General features: G+C 42.2%; 1 protein-coding gene across 5 annotated transcripts in view; it reads left to right on the top strand.

The window, feature by feature from the left end:
* Window positions 1–3,623: 3,623 nt before the first annotated feature.
* Window positions 3,624–15,806, top strand: part of SDR16C5 (short chain dehydrogenase/reductase family 16C member 5) — a 34,328-nt gene continuing 22,145 nt past the window's right edge. Inside the window, exon 1 of one of the 5 annotated variants that reach the window (XM_075213541.1) lies at window positions 3,624–3,704. The gene's annotated coding sequence lies outside the window, so the exon portion shown is untranslated. The other 4 variants (XM_075213540.1, XM_075213542.1, XM_075213543.1 and 1 more) reach the window with 4 other exon arrangements.

Raw genomic sequence — 15,806 nt, 5'->3', positions numbered from 1 at the left:
ATATAAGGTCAGGATTTCAACATTTAATTTGTGCAAAGGCCCCCAAACGGCTACTTTGTCATGCTACTCGGCTAGTAAAATTTTCTGGGGGGAACACTGCGTTATTATGTACAGCTAAACAAATGTATATGTTAGTACCTATTAATGTATAATATGGCTGTACCACAACATTTTTAGACCAAACCCTTCCCCCTATTTGTTAGGTACAAACACTTACTGGAATAACTAATTAAAACCTTGGCCTGTCTCTGGAAACAAAGACTAATAAACAACTATGAATGACCACTCAAGCAAGTAGTAAACATACCTGTTATCAAGATCCTAACTCACAATCAGAAGTAAAAGCAAGCTTACATCGTTGTGCAGATAATGGGGCTTATTTAACAAGGCCCTAATTCTCTGACCTCTGCACCTTTAAGTATCCTTTCTACTTCTGAATAGGGGATAGTTATGAATGGCGTCAGTCATTGAAGTCTATAGGGAAAGCATTGCGGCCGGTAGAGCAGGGGTAGGGAACCTTTTTTCTGCCAAGGGCCATTTGGAGATTTATATCATCATCTGCGGGCCATACAAAATTATCAACTTAAAAAATAGCTTGCAGTATTTGGTCAAACATTTAATTAACTCACCCTTAATGTGATGGCTGGAAATGCTTCTTTTTGGTAGGGTCTGTCAGAGAGGATTTTTTAATTTCTTGTGGGCTGGCTGAGAAGCGGGGGAGCGCCTCTTAGGTTTGGTGCCCCCCTGCCTTGCTTACCACGTTCCGCTGACTTTGCTTGGCATGGCCAGACCAAATGATTTTCCAGGCCTTATACAGCCCACCGGACGGATGTTCCCCACTCCTGCTTTAAAGGGATCTTTGGATCCTTCACCGCTTCTAACCTGCTCTCCCCTACAGTGACTATTGCAAATATGGCCATATCATGATAATGACCATAGCAGAGATAGATGTTCGCCAGGATAGTCATTTATAGCAACTGCTGTTCTGGCTGAACACTTTTAATAAATGGTCACGATCTTTCATTCCTTATGATTATAATATAATAAAAGAATGAAAATGACAGTGAAAAAAAAATTGTCAAATATACCCCTCTGTTTCCTAATTTACCTTAGTTATAGTTGGCTAACAACACCTCAAAGCAATGAGACAAGCCCTGCCTCATTTATATAAGCTTCTCTCAGTCTGGAAGTCATTTCCCTAGCAATTTATAACTGTTTTAGGTTTTAAAGAACTGTCCTGGCTTTTCTGTACCTCTTTTGATATTGTTTTTAATATTGATCTATTGTTCTGCACTGTATCCCATGTGGTTTGTATTGGTGTTCTGTGGCCCCAGTATCCTCAGATTCACCTGTCAGTCAGCAAGGTGTCCTGTATATGGTTTGCAAATGTAGAATATAAACCCCTCACAGCTCCTCCTTTTCTTATACATTGTCCTGGCATCTCCCACGTCCATATCTCTAACTATACCTAGGCACTACCCTTCCTATGCCCCCCAGAATGTTATACACTACTACTACGCCCCAATCACACCCCTGATTGTTATACACTACTACTACGCCCTAATCACCCCCATAATGTTATACACTACTACTACGCCCCAATCACCCCCCATAATGTTATACACTACTACTACTACGCCCCAATCACCCCCCTGAATGTTATACATTACTACTACGCTCCAATCACCCCCCATAATGTTATACACTACTACTACTATGCCCCAATCACCCCCCTGAATGTTATACACTACTACTACGCCCCAATCGCCCCCCTGAATGTTATACACTACTACTACTATGCCCCAATCACACTCCTGAATGTTATACATTACTACTATGCCCCAATCACCCCCCATAATGTTATACACTACTACTACGCCCCAATCACCCCCCTGAATGTTATAAACTACTACTGCGCCCTAATCACCCCACATAATGTTATACACTACTATTACTATGCCCCAATCACCCCCCTGAATGTTATACACTACTACTACGCCCCAATCACACCCCTGATTGTTATACACTACTACTACTACGCCCTAATCACCCCCCATAATGTTATACACTACTACTACTACGCCCCAATCACCCCCCTGAATGTTATAAACTACTACTGCGCCCTAATCACCCCCCTGAATGTTATAAACTACTACTGCGCCCTAATCACCCCACATAATGTTATACACTACTATTACTATGCCCCAATCACGCCCCTGAATGTTATACACTACTACTACGCCCCAATCACTCCCCTGATTGTTATACACTACTACTACGCCCTAATCACCCCCCATAATGTTATACACTACTACTACTACGCCCCAATCACCCCCCTGAATGTTATAAACTACTACTGCGCCCTAATCACCCCCTGAATGTTATACACTACTATAACTACGCCCCAATCACCCCCTGAATGTTATACACTACTACTACGCCCTAATCACCCCCCATAATGTTATACACTACTACTACACCCCAATCACCCCCCATGTTATACACTACTACTACTACGCCCCAATCACCCCCCATGTTATACACTACTACTACGCCCCAATCACCCCCCATAATGTTATACACTACTACTACAACCCAATCCCCCCCTGAATATTATACACTACTACTACTACGCCCCAATCACCCCCCATGTTATACATTTCTACTACGCCTCAATCACCCCCTGAATGTTATACACTACTACTACGCCTCAATCACCCCCCTGAATGTTATACAGTACTACGCCCCAATCACCCCCCTGAATGTTATACACTACTAATACTACCCTCCAATCACCCACCTGAATGTTATACACTACTACTACGCCCCAATCACCCCCCTGAATGTTATACACTACTACTACGCCCCAATCACCCCCCTGAATGTTATACACTACTACTACAACCCAATCCCCCCCTGAATATTATACACTACTACTACTACGCCCCAATCACCCCCCATGTTATACATTTCTACTACGCCTCAATCACCCCCTGAATGTTATACACTACTACTACGCCTCAATCACCCCCCTGAATGTTATACAGTACTACGCCCCAATCACCCCCCTGAATGTTATACACTACTAATACTACCCTCCAATCACCCCCCTGAATGTTATACACTACTACTACGCCCCAATCACCCCCCTGAATGTTATACACTACTACTACGCCCCAATCACCCCCCTGAATGTTATACACTACTACACCCCAATCAGCCCCCTCCGGATCAGCCCCTGTTGTCCGGTGGCCAATATAGGTTCCTGGAGGAGGCTGACCTGCAGTAGGTGTATAAGGTTCTTACCACGGATAGTGGGGAGGGTGAGGTCTCTTTTCGTGTATCATTAATTGTATTTATAGTTTATAATAACTGTCTTATTATAGTTATTCTCCTTCCTATAATGTGTATTTCTTACAGCCGGCTGTTCTGCCAACAAACTGAGCTTTTAAATGCAGTCTCCCGAATGGTTCCTATTCCTACAGTGTTCTGCTTGTCACACATACTCCTCCTCTACACCCAGTCATTGCCCTGGCACTGTGTAGGCTGCTCCCTCGTCACTATGAGTCGCATGCCCAGTATGGTACATAGCTGCAGCCCATTTAACTCCTAGCTCCTCCTCCCACTGCTCGTACCCCGCCCGTCTGTCACTCCTGGAGGAAGGGTCACTGGATAAGGAAGTGTTCCTACATGCGCAGTGTGGGGTAAGCGCCCCCGGCTATAAGTGTAATTGCAGAATTATTGTGATACTCTTACACTGAACTTGTCTGTACCATATTCCTGCTGTGAGTGGTGAGTCTATGGTAATGTTAAAGCTGTACACTATGTCCTATTCAATTTCAACTCTTTACTGCAAAACCGTTATAAATAATAATATAGCAAAGTTATGTGTTCTCTACCATATATCTGCATTGCGAATAACAAATGTAATTGAATACATGTTAATAATCGTTCAAGTAATGCATGTATTTCACTGTGTATTTTATTTCCACTGCTGTTCATTATCTTCTTTAAACGTTCCTTTGTCACCGAGTTATAGTAGTTGCCTATAATCATAGTGTTTGTTTTCCTCCTTATAGTTTATTTTTATTGATGTCATAGCAGACTAGTGCTCTCAAAAAAACATTTATACGTTTCTAGCTGGAGCACTCAGTTACAACATACCTTTCTTACCTCATTTACTTGTTTAAACATCACTTAAAATAAATAGACAATCAAAAAAAGAACAAAGGTTACATATGTAGGAAGTCTGTTGCCTACTTCTCTTTACACAATATTGCATTTTTCTGGCCTTGCAACATATATTGTAATACAGAGCAGATCTTTAGAAATGAATTGGGTAAGGGGTTTATTGCATTACATATTTAAGTTTTGTTTTATTGAGTAGCTTGTGTGGTAGAATATTTTATTGGCTTTTTTTACTTTTTTTTTTTGTTTTGTTTTGTTTGTTTTTTTACCTTAGATTATCTCTGTGGTTGTTTTTAGAACACCAGAGACCGGTAGAATACAGGAGGATGATAACTAATTATACACAAATGATGCTAATACATGTATGAACTCTTGTAAGTAATATCTGTAAATGATGAGTTCTGATGTCCTCGGGGCGGATTGGGGATTTAAAGTGGCCCTGGAAATTACTCTGAAAGTGGCCTCGTGGTAGGTGTGGTCAGATTGGCAGCAGGCAGGGTCATATCAATAGGAGGCAGGTTGTGTGTGTGAGTGGGGGGAGGGGGGGGGCGCTGCATATGGGAGTAAACAACACGCAAGGGGTGTAGCCTTCGCTTTAGGCAATGTTAAGCCATCCTCCAACGATATCCCTTTCAAACACACTAGCAAGGCTGCTTGCACCACTTTTAGGTGCATGTGGCTCCACCTTCAAGCAGAGCAGCGTAAAGTGGGATATACAGCAATACCCTGCCAACTCTCCACATTGACCAGCTATACCAACCCCAAACTACAGCAATACTACCAGCCGTCTCCCCGCACACTGCCCCTATACCACCCCTCTCACCCTGCACACTGCCCCTATACCACCCCTCTCACCCTGCACACTGCCCCTATACCACCACTCTCACCCTGCACACTGCCCCTATACCACCCCTCTCACCCTGCACACTGCCCCTATACCACCCCTCTCACTCTGCACATTGCCCCTATACCACCCCTCTCACCTTGCACACTGCCCCTATACCACCCCTCTCACCCTGCACACTGCCCCTATAACACCCCTCTCATTCTGCCCCTATACCACCCCTCTCATCCAGCACACTGCCCCTATACCACCCCTCTCACCCTGCACACTGCCCCTATACCACCCCTCTCATCCTGCCCCTATACCACCCCTCTCATCCTGACCCTATACCACCCCTCTCATCCTGACCCTATACCACCCCTCTTACCCTGCACATTGCCCCTATACCACCCCTCTCATCCAGCACACTGCCCCTATACCACCACTCTCATCCTGCCCCTATACCACCCCTCTCATTCTGCCCCTATACCACCCCTCTCATCCAGCACACTGCCCCTATACCACCCCTCTCATCCAGCACACTGCTCCTATACCACCCCTCTCATCCTGCCCCTATACCACCCCTCTCATCCTGCCCCTATACCACCCCTCTCATTCTGCCCCTATACCACCCCTCTCATCCAGCACACTGCCCCTATACCACCCCTCTCATCCAGCACGCTGCCCCTATACCACCCCTCTCACCCTGCACACTGCCCCTATACCACCCCTCTCATCCAGCACACTGCCCCTATACCACCCCTCTCATCCTGCCCCTATACCACCCCTCTCATCCTGCCCCTATACCACCCCTTTCACCCTGCATATTGCCCCAATACCACTCATCTCACTGCACCAGCACCATCCCTGTGCCCACACACTGCACCAATTCTATCCCTGTGCCCACACTAAAGACATCAGACGGCCTCATTAAGCTACCGGCCTACCGAAAAAAGTCCCAATAAGGCCCATGTCCAATCCGCCCCTGGATGTCATTATTTGAAACCAGTAAATGGTGATGTCATAACTTCAGTGTTCATTCAGAAATCTTGTGTATTATAAGGAACAATTCACACCTTGGTTATTAGTAGTCCTCTTTGGAGATCCCTGACTATATAGTGGTATTTGTGTAATACTGCTGTAATAAAAAACAACTGTGAGGCGATATGGCTATTTTTTATTATCAGATATTACTGGACGTTGCTTTAGCAGAGTTCAGAGGGAGAATTGCATGATGCAAATAGACCGGAAAAGGGGGACTGAAGAAGAGGAGGGTGAAAAAAGTTGGTGTAACTCAGCCATGTGTTTACATATTATAAAATCTGGCAATATTTCAGTTAGCTCCTTTCTTCAGGGCGGAGAGTGAGAGAAGGTCAGTAGCTGGCCGACACACTTGTGGACTTAACCTCACTTTTGATTGAAGACGAGATATGTATGTATAGGCTATATGCATTGTGCACGTGCATGAGTATTATGTGGGCAAATAATTACTGACCTGACTGTTTGACAATTGATGCATGCAACAGATTGTACCAGGTGTGACCAGCGTGTGGACACTGGTCTTCAGTTAGATCAGTTATTAAAGCCTAGTTTGATTACAAAGTTCTCCACTATTGGTATATACTCACAGGCATTTATACCGCCTGGTGCATTCCCCAGCACTGTGTTCACCAGCAGGTAAATGCAGTTTAAGAAGACCTCAAAATAGGGACTTATTGATCACTATGAGGAACGGTTTGTCTGTAATCACTGGACGGACCCTGAATGCAACTTTTTGGTCTGTCCTGTGACATTGTTTACCATAGCGATCAGAATACTATTGTAAGTTATGCTCATACTGCATTCTACTTTCAGAGCATACCACTACACCACGAGTGGACATATAACCGCCCAGGAGTACAAGCCTTATGTCTGTCAGGGATACAATTTCCTTTTGAAAATAGGTTTTTCAAGCTAAGAATGCTTATCTCATAGACTTTGATATAATATGAGTTTTATCTTTGTGACCCGACCTTAGTTCTAGACTGATATTTGCACATGTTTTGCACAGCTGGACATATTTACCCTAATGTCTAGATTGCAACATTGTAAAAGTGATCTCCAGTTAAAACAAAATTACCCCCACAGTTTCCTTGTGCCCCAACTACTATAACCACGGTTGTTGCTTTCTCTCCAACCCCATTATATGTGAAATCCATCTGTGCATAGCTGTAGATTGGAGCTGACTGGGCTGCTTCAGATTGTTGCTCCTTTACTCTGCTCAGATTCTAGCTGTCATTTTGTAGAAAGTACTAAATAAATGAAAGCTAGAATCTGATTGGTTGCTATAGGCAACATCCCCACTTTTTCAAACCTGCAGCTTAGTAAATCTAGCCCAAAGTCTTCAAGACTGACCAAGCTATGTAATATGAGGGTATATCCAGATCAACTGGGGTCCCTGGTGGAACTAAGCTGTTCTACTAGGTCAGTGATGGTTAACCTGTGACACTCCAGGTGTTGTGAAACTACAAGCCCCAGCATGCTTTGTCAGTTATCAGCTAGTTATCTACTGGCAAAGCATGCTGGGGCTTGTAGTTTCACAACACCTGGAGTGTCACAGGTTAGCCATCACTGTACTAGGTGGAGGAAGGGGAATTTACATAGAAATTAAGGTTGTTACTTTTATCCCAGTGGGAGCATAAGGGCGTTTGCCGTCGGAAACAAAATATGCAGATATATGGATTATTGATTGAAAAATTTGAAATGCATAAATATTTACTCTAAAATATTAATCTGTTAACATGAAGCACGACAGTTCTAAATACAAATTTATTTAAATCAAAGAACTACTAGTAACATTCACCAATGCAATATATAAGCACGTCTGGAACTTATAAGAGTTCAAGATTTTTCACATATGTAGAAAGCTGTAACCATATGGGATCATTTTTTTCCTATGTACATAAGATGTAAACCTATTCTATGTCCCTGTTCACAGCCTTTCAGAATATGAAATGGCTGCTAACATAAAAAACAAACAATAGCTTGCCTTCATCAGATCTAAATAGAATGTAATACAATATAAAGGTGGGTGGACACTTGGTAGAGATGAGCGGTTAGGATTACTTGAAATCCGACGTTGGGGATCCGAGTGAACCTGAGTAGTGACTCGGTTTCTCCCGCAAGTCGGATCTCAAAACAAGGCATTTCCGTGTTTTGTTTTTTTTTTTTTTTTTTTTTCTCCAAAACTCGCAAGAGTTTTTTATCGCCATCTTTTGTGTATATATATATATAGTCTGTCCTCGTTTTCTCAAGTGCCATTTTAGAATAGACAGCGTGTAGGGAGGAGGTTAGCTGCAGTGCTCTACTCATAAACACCAAGGACATAGGAAAGCAATAGAATCCTGTCATTATTGTAAAGCACTTCTGTAGAGAATAGTCAGCTACAATAGTTTGCTGATCAGTTGCTTTTAATTTCAATCTTAAATACACAGATTAGTTGCTAATGTTGGTTGTTAATGCATTCATCATCATCATTATTTATTTATTTATTTATATAGCGCCTCTAATTATGCAACGCTGTACAGAGAACCCATTCACATCAGTCCCTGCCCCATTGGAGGTTCTAATCTAAAATACACAGACCAAGAGAGACTAAGGGCAATTTAATAGCAGACAATTTACCTACCAGTATGTTTTTGGAATGTGGGAGGAAACCGGAGAAAACCCACGCAAACACGGGGAGAACATACAAACTCCACACAGAGATATATATATATATATATATATATATATAATTTATTAGTACTAGGCAGTATATACAGACTGAGTTAGAGAGAGATCATTCTGAACTAACTAGTACATTCTTTGAGAAAAGCAGTGCTCTTGCTGTCAGACTATTAGCAGCAGAATTCAAAAAACAAACAATTTCTTTTAAAATTGAAAGTCTTTCTAGTGTAAGTGCACTCAGGAGAGGAAAACCCCCCTGTGGAGGAAACCTCTGGGGAGCCATGGCTGAAGGACTGCCCTCCCTCTAGGCATTAAGAGGCTGTGCAGCGTTAAATCACCAAACTTAGTCGGCATGTGAGACTGAAATATACATAACACCACATACTGATAGCTAACGTAGGCTTGGCGGATACAATTAGTATAGCGTGTGCCCCCATCTTCTTACACTATATTCCTCACAAAGCTGTGCAATGTGCTGAAGAGAACGGTCATCCACTTTTGAGAAGCACCAAATTACCCGAATGTCTAAGGTATCGCCATAGCAGCGCTGCCCTGCTAGAACCTCCAATGGGAGAAGCAAACAAGCTCACGGTCATATTTTAGGGTAGTCGAGCTCCAAGTCTGCAGACACATCCCAGTGAAACGCCCTTGACGAGATCCTTACCTTATGTGGGTATCGGTCTGTCCATTAACTGTATGTATCAGGGTGCTAGAGATGTATATTAAGTAAATGACAGCAGTGATAGTGCTAGGTCAGTGTCCTGGATGTGTATGAGAGAGGCAGCAACAGCAAAGCCCTGATATCAGCAGTTACCATTATGACATCACAACATGACCTAACTGATGTCTAAATTCCATAAAGGAGAAGCACAAGTCATAAGAATCTGTGGTGATGTGTGATATGTTTATATACCGCCCTCACCGTTGCTTCTCATCATACAGAAGCCATTTATTACACATGTGCTTTTACCATCTCCTCAGTTCTCACTTCCTGCATCCAATTACATTCAGCTCCTATCACCTCTTTCTCATGTCATTAATCTGCTGTCTCTTTCCACTTTTCATTTTTGTGAAGAAGGCTAATTGGTTAGAAATCAAGCATGGGATTCCAGTAATTTAAAGAAACAATACAAATATTGCATCAAGTTTTTTCAACATTGCATTTATACCAATAGTCAGGCCAAAACCAGTTCCAGCTATGAGGATCATGTTGTCTTCTACATGACTGACATAAGGGAAATGTGGGAAAGTCATTTTTTTTTCCTTCCCGTTTTAAAACCATTCCATTCACATTAGAATATTATCTATTATTTCTATGGCAGGGATTCCTTGGTGGTCATTGGCTATACTTTATTAATTACCACAACAATCCTGTGTGGGGCAGTTACAACTGAATTAATTTGGAAACAAACTGGGTGTTTGCGTGTGAGATTCAGCAGCAGTCTGTCACTGGTGGGAGGAAGTGCAGTTGCTGTTCCACCAGTGGCAGATGCAGATTCACAAGATCCTTCGTTAAGACAACAGTGGACAACTACGGACAGCGGCATTAGTAGGCGCTTAAAAGATTATGAGAGGGCACAATGTTAAAAGATGCAAGTAAAGATGGCATTGTCCTTGGAGTGAGGTACATCTGTGCCGTAAGGCTGCCCTTCTGAATCAAACCAGAGGACTGGTAACAGACAGCTGGTTTGGCAGCTTTTTATATTAAATTATTGCTGCCTTTTGAATGGACGGGGGGGGAGGGGGTGCTCTTGTCCCCATTTCTCCTAACTCAGTGCTACTGGTTCCTGCTCATAAGCTGTTACCACGTTGAATTACGTCCTGGGGGGCATTTGAATACCTGTGAGTACGTCTAACTCTATGGGAAAGGCGGCTGCTATAGGTGAAGACCTCTCCTGCTAGTTCTAAAAGCTTATTACTAGGAAGCTGTAACATCATAAAGGATTATATCCTGGGACCAGTGGGGTAATGGCAATTTGACCTTACACTATTTGGTTTTGCTATTAGTTGTTAGCTGACTCACATTGCTCTCTTAGCCACCATTTTTGTTTAAATATAAACTGTGACCTTTTGCCAATAATCAGTTTATTATTTTTTGAATTGAATCAGAGAAACCAAATGCAATGATGGCAAAGTTACAAAATCCTTCATTAAGACAGCTCGCTGCAGACTTTGGCCCACATTGGTGAAAATTGGGACCGCTGTGAAGGGATCAATAGAAAATAGACTGGGAATGACTGTTAATGCTATAAATGGTAATATCGGAGTAAAAACAGCTCAAAATGAGATTATTTTACCTATTTCTCACAATTTTTAAATCAAATCCAGATCCAAAAGCAAAACCTTTCGCGTTTGTTAGTCAAAACCGGTTGCAAAGCCGAAACATGAGGTTGGTTTAGAACCCACACTGGTTTCGAAACCGAAACACAAGGGTCAGCACATCAAAGTGTTGTAGCTAAAATAAATGTAGTGTTTAAAAGGTAATTTAATGTTTAAACAATATGTGGACACATATCCATCATGGATGTTATTAATAATTATTTCCAGCAAGTTACTCACATGGTAAATTGTGAAAGGACAAAAAAAAAGAGCCCTCACTCAAAATGGTTTCCTTTGCATCAGATCTCTGTCAGGAGACCATTAATTGCTTCCACAGTTTCTTTCTCTTCCTAACTTATTCGTATTGCTTACAGTCCTCCTTGGCCGTTATTGCGTCCCCTGAAAACGTTATTAACCTTGTACATTTTAAAATCCATGAGGCTAATCTGAATGCACAGTCTCTGCATCAAAGAGATGTCAGGCAGAACTCCCCACAATCCCGTGCTCAGAGAGGAAGTGTTTCAGTGTTATAGTATATGTGTGTGTGTGTATAAAATACAGTATAGTATTCATTAGGGCACTTATCCAATTGGGTTGTGGCCTACTTGTGCTTGTTAGTACCTACTTTTGCCTCTTGAAAAGGTAAACACAGGGTTAAATGACTGAACCAATGCTGCTAAATCAAAAGGTCCCAGTATGTGACACAGTTTGGGGCACTGCCTCATGGTAATCAGTGAATGACATGGTGAATTGTGGTCGCCATTTTATTTTGTTTATTGTCAATGCCGGCTGAATCAAGTTTCCTGTGCTGCCGTTGCTTCCTATGCTTCAAACACTTTTAAATAGGCATAAGGTGGAAATGGGGGCAGGGAAGGGGTAAAGACATGCAATAGAAAGAAGGACTGGAGCAATGACTCTGTTGCCGCTGCTCCTGAGACCCCTAACAGCGCACTGGGAGTTAGTACCGTGGCACATGGTGTATGTGTTGGTAGTTCAATGCTGTTCATACTTCGCTTGGCAGATTTATTCGCATGTATTTTACTACTTGACGCATGGAAAGTTTTCTGTTTAGGACAGTGGTCAGGGAACAGGGGTAAATTACCCCAAATGGGGTCAAAATGAAATTCCTGGGGGTATGCTGTCAGTTGGATTGTAGACTCCTTTAAATGTGAAATTGCTGTTGTACCAGAAGAGCTTTAAGGGTTGGCAGAGGCACTTCTTGAGCTTCAATGCAATAATGAAGCACGTATTGCATTTAAAAAACAAAGCAGATCTGTCATATATTTGGATGCCAACAGCTGCAAAGGCATTCAACATTGCACATGAGGAGGCAGTCAAAAAGTTGCTGCCTTTTGCAACAACCTACCTTTGCGAGCAAGGATTTTCCACTCTAACGAACAAAAAAACAAAGCAGAGAAATCGATTGAACGCTGAAGACTGTATCCAAATTGCTCTGACATCAAAATGCCCCAATATTGATGCTCTCGTATCAAAAATGAAGCAACATCATTTCTCCAAATACTGAAGTTTTGAAGTTGAAGCTTTCAAATAAATTTTGAATAGATTCAAAAAAATTTGAATTCCAATAATTAATAATATATGATTTCCTTCCTTTCAAATCAAGGGGATAACGTCGGCGTATCTAAATATATTTTGGGGTAAAAGGTAAAAAAGTTCCCTGACCCCTGGTTTAGGATAACTAGAAAATTGGATTATGCTGGTTTTAAGTATATAATAAAACTGCAAATGCATACTGTTATCTGATTAGTGTACAGAATGTATACTTTAACAAGTCACCAATAGATTTGTGTGCTGTGTAGTTGTTGTGTGTTTTTTTTTATCTGTACAACTCCTTTAAGCAAGACATATTTTAAGTAAAAATTTTCATACACATCATATCTTTCCAGAATACAGTATACTGATATTATCAGTCTTCTCACCATAGTTTCACTCAGTAACGAGCTGTCTTTTACTGTGTGCTCCTTACTTATACCACATGCTTCAGAATAAATTACAGTTTTATTTGCACTTCTGTAAAACCGTTCCCCATCCAAGTGGATTTTCAGCTTATCACCTGTCTAACTTATGACATGGCTGTAAAGCTGTAAACATTTGACAAAGGGACTTGAGGTGAATTTTCTAATTTAGTGCTCACTCTGGCATTTTCTTTTAAGCACTGTTTGTTATGCACTATTCTCAGAGCTGCATAAAATGGCTGTGACACTGATATTAGTGGGAGGACCAATCGGAAAGCCCATTCTTCATATTGGCCGCTTCTGATTGGCCCTCCAACTTCTCACTTCCGTCATAATTTTCATCTAGTTCTGTATAGATTAATCACAGAGCCCTGTGGAAGCAAATCCAAGATGGATCAGTGACATGCCCAAATATGTCTTTATTTTTAAATTGAATATGTTGGCAGTCATAAAGTTTGTTTATTGCAATAGTAATGTCACTCACCGGACCGTGAGTGCCTCTGCGCTGGTGCGTGGTTCTCTATCCTTCCTGCCGGCGCCTGTCCTGAGCCGTCAGCCATCTTGATAGACTGCGCATGCGCAGCATCCATGAACTCTTATGACTTTGCTTTTAACCTAATTGGTGGAATCAATCACCTCTCCCTATTTAAGGCACCTGTGGCCATGGTATCGTTGCCTGATCTTGAGTCTCATTCTCTGTGAGTCTCTGAAGGTGTCTCCTGTGTCCTGCTCGTATCTTCAGTTTCCTGCTGGATTACCTGCTCTGCTCATCGGCGGTTCCCATACCCGCTACTGACTCCTGTGTCCTGCTCGTGTCTTTAGCTGTCTGCTGGATTACCTGCTCTGCTCACCTGCGGTTCCCATACCCGCTACAGTCTCTCAGCTCTCCTGCTGTGCCTGCATATCCTCGTTGGACAAGCTTCTCTACTCAGCAGCGGTATGCATACTTGCTATTGACTATCAGCCGTTATCCTGCATATCCGCTTTGGACAAGCTTCTCTACTCAGCAGCGGTATCCATGCCCGCTATAGACTATTAGCCGTTACGCTGCATATCTGTTTGAACAAGCTTCTCTACTCAGCAGCGATATGCATACTTGTTATTGACTTTCAGTTGTTATCCTGCATATCCGCTCTGGACAAGCCTCTCTACTCAGCAGCGGTATACATACCCGCTATAGACTATTAGCTGTGATGCTACATATCTGTTTGGGACTAGCTCCTCTACTCTCCAATTGTATTTATACAGTTATAGACTCTTATCACTCCTCCACTTATCCGCACCTGGACAAGTCCTCACCTCATCACAGCAGTGGTACAACTTGCTGTACGCAGACCACTGACTCTCCCGCTACCTACCTACACCTGGACAAGTCTTCCCTTCACAGCAGTGGTACAACTTGCTATACGCAGACCACTGACTCTCCCGCTACCTACCTGCACCTGGACAAGTCTTCCCTTCACAGCAGTGGTACAACTTGCTGTACGCAGACCACTAACTCTCCCGCTACCTACATGCACCTGGACAAGTCTTCCCTTCACAGCAGTGGTACAACTTGCTATCCGCAGACCACTGACTCTCCCGTTACCTTCCTTCACCTGTTCACGTCCACTCTACTCTCCTACCAGTACAGCTGCAAGTCGCTGACTCTCATCTCCATTGGCATTCTCTCTCCATCTGCTGTTATATACGTTCCTACTATTCACCCTACTGCCCAGAGGACCGCTGTGTAAACCTCGCCCCTCTGGTAACCATTATCAACTGGTGAATCCTGGGCAGAACTCCTAGTGCCCGTGACAAGTAATTGTTACAGCAAGTCATCACTTGGGGCATTTTACTTCTCAAACATCTCAAACAGGTCACAATTCATAAGATTTGCTCTGCGACCACACATGAAGTTTTGTAATACTGCTTCATGTGTAGCCCTATATAGCAACTTTTTTTTTTCAGGAATGATCCTATCAGAAATTAACAAATTGTATCCAGATAGCTCCATTTCCTTCCATCTTCGTCACCTACATTTGTGTGACCAAATTGGAAATGGGCCTTGTTTATTATGTGTTGCCAGCATCCGGGAATTTGCACACACAAGTCTGAGAGCTACAACATTTTTGCACCATTAGAGGTGCTAGGAAAAAAAAAAGAGTAATTGAAAGCAGAGAAAAATAAATTTATATTTGTAATAATCAGCCATTACTACATTATTTATACTTTTATTACTTGCATTCTTGTTTTTCTTTGCTGTATTTTCTAAGCATGTGAATATTCAAGATGACCTCTGGGTCAGACAAAGCAAAATGTTGACACTTAATGTGAAAAGCGGATTTAATAATGTATACAAATGTATGGAATTCATTTTTTATCCTTCGTTATTAACTTGTAAAAACAGAGCTGATTTCAGAGCCTTTAAAAATAAAACTGGTTGAGATTTAAAAGATGTGACAGGACCTAATTATGTTTACTGTTGTCACCTATGTGTAAGGCGTCATAGTGCTCTGCAGCGTCGCATATTGAGAAATGTCAATTTTCATAGGTCAGAATAGATTGAACTACTGTGGATACCATTTTTATTCTTCATCCATGTTTGAGCTTATCTTTTGTGGGGGGAAAAAAATACCTATTGTTAATATTGGCTTTTTTTATCAGTCAGATGGCATTCCTATACATAGGTGTGACATAAACGCAGGGAAAGGCAGATATGTATCTTACAGACTTCTGGCTTGTACGTTTTAAAAGCCTGGGGAGATTGCTGCATTAGGAAAAGCTGGTAAGGGTCCCTGGGGTTATGAATG

The sequence above is a fragment of the Mixophyes fleayi genome, chromosome 5, assembly GCF_038048845.1.
Source record: "Mixophyes fleayi isolate aMixFle1 chromosome 5, aMixFle1.hap1, whole genome shotgun sequence".
NCBI classification, from domain to species: domain Eukaryota; kingdom Metazoa; phylum Chordata; class Amphibia; order Anura; family Limnodynastidae; genus Mixophyes; species Mixophyes fleayi.
This window is presented reverse-complemented; position numbering and strand designations above follow the sequence as displayed.